Source organism: Microtus ochrogaster, chromosome 4 (assembly GCF_000317375.1).
Source record: "Microtus ochrogaster isolate Prairie Vole_2 chromosome 4, MicOch1.0, whole genome shotgun sequence".
NCBI classification, from domain to species: Eukaryota; Metazoa; Chordata; class Mammalia; order Rodentia; family Cricetidae; genus Microtus; species Microtus ochrogaster.
Window position 1 is genome coordinate 77,452,757 of NC_022011.1, and position 7,273 is coordinate 77,460,029.

Here is a 7,273-nt window from a genome sequence, read left to right on the forward strand (position 1 = left end):
GTCAGGGGTGGGGTCAAGGCAAATTGTAGGTCAAAGGTTATATGGTTGGGTTGGCGTCCCAATCACTGGAAATCTTCCCTGGTTAGAGGAGATGCTGGTTCAGACTCTGTAACTCCCATTGCTAGGAGTCTTGGCTACTGTCACCCTTGGAGATTCCTGGGAGTTTCCATTTTACTAGGTTTCTACATCATCCCAGAGATGCCCGATTCCAGCTGCCGTTCCCAGTACTCTCGTCCTCCATCCTTCCCTTACCTGATCCTTCCTGTTCTCGTGCCAGGTTTCCCCCATTCAGTCCCCCTCCCTCATCCACCTGTGATGTCTATTTTATATTCCCTTCACAATGACATTCATGTGTTCTCCTTGAACCCTCCTTGTTTAAGATCTTTGGATCTGTGGATTGAGCATGGGCATCCTTTACTTTACAGATAATACCCACTTATGAGTGAATACACATCATGTTTGTCTTTCTGGGTCTGGGTTACCTCAGGGTGATCTTTTCTACTTCCATATATTTGCATGCAAAATCCATGATGTTGGTTTTTTTTTAAATAGTTGAGTAATACTCCATTGTGTAAAGGTGCCACATTTTCTTTATCGATTGTTTAGTTTATGGACATCTAGGTTGCTTCCAGTTTCTGGATATTACAAATAAAGTTGAACAAGTGTCCTTGCGGTATTATTAAGCATCATTTAGGTATATACCCACTAGTGCTATAGCTGGGTCTAAAGATAGGTATATTCCTAATTTTCTGAACAACTGCCATATTGTTTTCTAAAGTGTCTGTAGAGTTTGCATTCCCTCCAACAATGGAGGAGTGTTCCGTTCGCTCCACATCCTTACCAGCATGTCTTTCGCTTTTACTTTTGGTCTTAGACAATTCTGACCGGTGTAATGTGTACTCATTTTGATTTTCATTTACCTGAAAGACTGGTGTCCTTTCAGAAAGCTGTCTACAGTGCCAATGTGTTTTTAATAGTTTACAGGCTTTCTACTCTTGTGGTGTTTTGTGAGCAGCAGTTTTGAACTGAATGTAGAGATTCTATCTACACTGTATCTTTTAAGAAGCTGTTGTTTGACCAACTATTGCTTTCTCCTTCAGCATGGTACCATAAGTTAGAAATGACATATCAGAAATAACTAATCAGGAGAATATAATGTTGATTCACTAAATGTGGCAAAAATGTGTGAGGAAAATTAGAATAAAAATAAGCCATGGACAACTGGTTATAAATTGTTTAAGCATTGAGAGTGAAACACAATTTTGGATGACAGTTTGATTTAATCATGCTTGCTTTGAATTAAAAAATCAAACAGTATAATACAGGAATGTCTGGTAAATGTTGTTTTTGTGAATATGAGGATGTTAGTAAAAAAAATTAGTGGAATTAAATCTCTTCCTGATTCATTTTCTCACAAAAGTATTGATTACCTTTGAACGCCTTTGTACTTTGACAAATGCAAAACAAATTAAAGCCTATTAACCAGCGTCCATTGGCACCACTTCCTCACATTGTACCAGGGCAAGGAGTACCCACATTGCCTCTGCCTTGAAGATATTTTATAAAGCGAATACAAGTGCAATGCACAATATGCATTTAGTTACATTTTCAGTCTTAAAACACTCTCTGGAGAAGCTCAGGATCTGTCTTGTAAACTCAGTTCGTTGATTCTTCTTAATGATATGTCTTAGGAGGAACAATGATGCACTTTCATTGAAACATCTCAGAGAAGAAAACTGGGCTTCAGGTGATGACTCTCATTAGGTCTTATGAACTTGGTTTTTCAGATAAAAATGTAGAAATTGGATTTGAGGATGGATATCAAAGATCAAAATGGCTCAGCTGACTTGTAGGACAGCTGTATTGTTTTTTGATGGTTTTTGTTTGGAAAGAAGCCAAAATCCTTTTGAATTTATTGTAGCTGCTTGTTGAGAAAGATATGCTTGCATAAGAATGATATAGTTTACACATAATTTCAAAATTTGACCTTATAAGTCCTTATTACTTACACATGCACAAATTCATGCACAAACATACACATGCACGCAGACACACACACACACACACACACACACACACACACACAAGCAATTATCCTACAGTACTAGGGGTTCAATTTGATTTAAAAATTGAGATCTCCTGAGTAAATTGGGAGTTTGGGGACCTTGAGGGAGGATTGAAGGGGAAGGGAAAGGCAGAGAGGGGTGGAGAGAAAAATGTAGAACTCAATAAAAATTTAAAAAAGGAAGAAAAAATTTAGTAAGCTTATGGAAATAAAATGTGGTTTATATACTCATAACTATTCATATTTCATATAAATACATAATAATTGAATAATTGAGGTAAGTGTGAAGTTCAAAAGCAGCTTTGCTTTAGAAAACCCAACACTCTGGATCTTGGGAAGTTATATGACATCTTTCATATTTTAGATGCAGGTTACTGTAATAACCTTTTAGTGTTACAGAATCATAAATGATATTCTCTATATGATGTAAGATCTTTTCTATAATTGCTAATTCTATCAGTGAACGGATGTTAATAATGATATTGTCTTCCTTTCTTAGACTTTTGTAGAGATAGTGACCTTAAAATCCATTCCTGCTTCAACTTTCCTTTCTTATTATTTTAGTTGAAATAGAATTTTATTATTTTCCCCTTCTGTCCCCTCCATCCAGCTCTTCTCAGTTATTCCCACTTGAACCCCTCCTATGTACTTCTCAACCTCAAATCGTCAGCCTGATTTTCTTTGATTATTGCTTTACATGTATATACACATATACATGTGCAAGCATTTGAGTATACATACACACACACACACACACACACACACACACACACACACAACCTTCTGAGTTTGATTTGGTAGTGTGTCTCCCTGAAAGAGGCTAATTCTTTCCCCAGCAGCAGTAGTTATTATCTAGGGTTGGGAACGCATGAAAATTTTCACTGTTCACATTAACATGTCCATTGATATTGCCATTGTTCTGGTATTGCAGCTATTTCTGGGAGAAGTTGACTCATACATAGCTGACTTCCTAGTATTCTTGTTCTTACGATCTTTCTGCTCTCTCATCTGTGATCAGAAAACCAAACTGGGACACAATGCAGAGATCCACAGATTGTGGGGAGTTCAGCCCCAAATGATCTATCTATTTCTGCTCCTGGATCTATGGCTTAGACTCCTGATTTACGGTGCTCCGAGGAAGGGCTTCACACTGAATATAGGCTGTGTACATTTATGATCATGAAGGTTAGGACTTTTGGAAGGATTTTTTTTTGTAAGCTGAACACACACAATGCACTTTCTTAGTTTAAACTCAACATGTTAGGAGTCTTATGGGATTCATTTGGTTTTATAACAAAGAGAAAATATGTTATAGTGACTAGAATTCCGTTGAGAGACTATTGTTACACTGTCATTCAATCTTGTATTCTTCATTTAAAATTCAACTGTAACTATTCATTCTTTATCTATATTAATTAAGTAGCAGCGAGTGTGGGTAATTCATTTAATAATATTTTATAATTTTTATTCTCAAGTGTAAGAATGGATGCTCTGCACAACAGTGAAATTACACAGGAGTATCTTACCTTGTAGAAATATGGAGTAGTGAGCAAAAAACTTTGCCATTCTGACTAAGTTTTATGAGTCTCTAATTAGCAACTTAGTTATAGCAAGTTATTGCAAAAATTAACTTAAATACCAGGGCATTCTGGAAATAATATAAATATTTAACATTTCTTCTGCCCTATAATATACTCTCAAAATAATGATGTAAAGGATTGGCAATTAAATCTATTGTCAAAAATATTCCTTGCTGCGTTAGTATTCTCCAGTATATAGATGCATCAGAACTATACCTCGTAGTTATAAACTATTGCAAAGTTGTGCAAGATTACGACAAAATAAATTAATTTGTATAGAATTCCAATAGTGCTAAATGAAGAATTAATCTTTTATTTCAAAATGTCACTATTGATATTCATGTTCCATATGCATGTTTGTATAAACTTATTTTTTGTAACTATAATCCAAGATCTTCCTACTGAGATACACCGTCTCTCCCCATTTTATTATGTGCTTCTACCACAAAACCAGCAGAGGGCAGCAAAGCATACACCTTGACACTTGGTTGAGGATCGAATAGAAAATGACATGGTTAATTGGATACAGTTTGAGTGAAATACGAGTGGCACACGACAGGTTTTCGTTTGTTTGTTTGTTTGTGCAGAATGCTTAATATTAAGTGGAGAGGGTCTGAGAAGCTCAAGAAATCCTATAGCTCGATTTATTCAACACAAGCTGAGCAGCTATCACAGTCAGACTTTATGTCCTTTGGAGGTGCCAAGAAAAAGATCACTCAGGCTCCTCTTGCAGTGAAAATACAGCCTATTGTGTAAGCAGTCTGAAATTCTATTTATTTATTTATTTATTTGTCTATTTATTTATTTGTCTATTTATTTATTTGTCTATTTATTTATTTATTTATTTATTTTTGAGACAGTTTTTCTCGGCATAACAGCCCTAGCTGTCCTGGAACTAGCTCTGTAGATCAGGCTGGCCTTGAATTTACAGAGATCTGCTTGCCTCTGCCTCCCAAGTGCTGGAACTGAAGGCATGCACCTCCACTATTCAGCTAGCAGTCTGAAATTTAAATTGAGCTACTAAATTAAAAGTAAGAAAGATAAAGGCTATACACATGATTTTCTTTTATTTTTATTTGGGAATGGGAGCAGATTATCCCCGTGCTTACCCTACTGCCCTTGGACTCATGGTCCTCTGCCTTCTGTGTGCTGGGATTATAAAAAAAATTATAATCATATTTAGGAAGCAAAGTGACTAAGGCAATCTGGACTTTGGATTACCCTTCCTTCCTTCCTTCCTTCCTTCCTCCCTCCCTCCCTCCGTCTCTCCCTTCCTTTCCCCATCTCCCTTTCTATTTTGCAAGACTTCTATGCTTCTACTCAATGTCTTTAGCCTTTATTTTTGCCATCACAGACACTAAACAATCTAAATCCTATCATTGTGCCTCTCTATCAAAGCCAAATTGGGCCAGTCTCAGAAGACTCTCGTGTTCATCTGGTGAAGCTATGTGAGTCTGCTCCCCATCAGAAGGAGAATCAATCAATAACAGACAATCGACAAAGTCGGGAGTATTGTTTTAATGGAGGCAATATTGCTCCACCTTGTAATGCAGCGTGCAGTGCTCTAGGGATTCCTGCTCCTGTAACTTAGAAAAATGTTCAGCAGCTGAAGTTTATTTATTTTTTTTTAACCTTGAATTTTCTTTTTTTTTTTTTATTGAGAAAAGGAAAAAAACAAGTTTCCACCTCCTCCCAGCCTCCCATTTCCCTCCCCCTCCTCCCCCCCTTCCCCCCCTCCTCCAACCCTTCTCCCCCTCCACCCACTCCTCTCCCCCCTCCCTCTCCTCCAGTCCAATGGGCAGTCAGGGTTCCCTGCCCTGTGGTAAGTCCTAGGTCCTCCCCCCCTCCATCTATATTTAGGAAGGTGAACATCCAAACTGGCTAGGCTCCCACAAAGCCAGCACATTAAGTAGGATCAAAACCCCGTGCCATTGTCCTTAGCTTCTCATCAGTCCTCATTGTTTGCCATGTTCAGAGAGACCAGATATATCCCATGCTTTTTCCGTCACAGTCCAGCTGGCCTTGGTGAGCTCCCAAAAGATCAGCTCCACTGTCTCAATGGGTGGGTGCACCCCTCGTGGTCCCGACTTCGTTGCTCATGTTCTCCCTCCTTCTGCTCCTCATTGGGACCTTGAGAGCTCAGTCCAGTGCTCCAGTGTGGGTCTATGTCTCTAACGCCATCCATCCCCATATGAAGGTTCTGTGATGATATGCAAGATATTCGTCAGTGTTGCTATAGGGTAGGGTCATTTCAGGTTCTTTATCCTCACTGTCCAGGGAACTAAATGGGGACCTCGGCTTGGGCTCCTGGGAGCCACTCTAGGTTCAAGCTGAAGTTTATTTAACGGTTGATATAGGCTGGAAACAAAATAACAGGCAGAAGAAATGAAACATTTCTTTTCCTGTCATTGGTATGAGCGGCTTTACCCTGTGTCCGGAACAGAGATTTAAGAAAAGACGTCCTTAGGAACTCTCTTATCAGTCTATCCCTCAAACCACAGGGCTACCAAAAAGCCCAGTCCTGAGATAATTGCTTTTGCAAATGGAAATCTTCTTTTTAGTCTTCGTCTGATAGGAATTTCGGATGTCTGCTAGGAAATTTGGGAGACCAAAAACAGCATGATGTTTTCTCACCAACAACAGCTTGTATTAACCTCCTGATGTTTGTCTCGGAGGGTGGTGATTATGAGCCTGCTGACATCAGCCACCCTTCTGAGTAATGTTTAGACTCAAGCCGGGAAAGGCTGCAGGCAGGGAGGGTTTGGACTGTGGAGGAAAGAGCCTGAGAATTAGTGAGAGGAAACCTGATGAGTCCTCAGCTGTCTACTGGTGATGTTATCCAGCTAAACAAATACCTAGGGACTTTCTGCTGTGGGCTTCATGATGCACTAATTATCTCAGGTACACAGGGATGCGTTAGACAAGTCGCCCGCCCTTCAGAAGCCTTCTTGTGAAGAAATGGCTTACACAAACAGAACACAACACAATGTAAATGCTGAGCTGAAGCAGCTCCTGTCAGAAAGCAAGTGTGGTTTCAAGGGTAAATGATTCTGCTTGATGTCTATGAGAGAAAAGAAAATTCCTCAGGCATAGACACACACAGGATAGATGTTCTACCTTGCTGCCTGTTACAATTTACACATCCCAAGCTGGTAAAATAAGAATACCTGTCCCTGGACACATAGATCTCCATTCTGATGAGTAGGTTTTTCTACTCTGCTCTTCTGAAAATAAGGCAATCAGGATGTTGGAGGATTAAGTGATTAGTCTGGGGCCAAATGTGTAAGGAGTTAGGGATAGCATTTAAATACACACACAGTTACTTGTTTCTCATCCACTCCAGATGCCTAGCAGGGACCTCCAGTATTCGGTGCTTCCTGCTTCTGTCTGACTTTCACTTTCCATGCCCCCAGCTGTCCCCCCTTTAAAATGGGAATGTTTATTATTTGATATTGTCTATTAACGTATTTGACTTGTTTTTTCTTTATAAAAGCTCACAAGCCAGTTATTACACTGACTCTCAGAAAAGACATGAGCCTTGGAATTTTTTTTTTAAATTTTCTTTTCTTTCTTTTTTTTTAATTAAATTTTATTATTCAATTAAGGATCTCCGCCTCCCCCCCCCCCC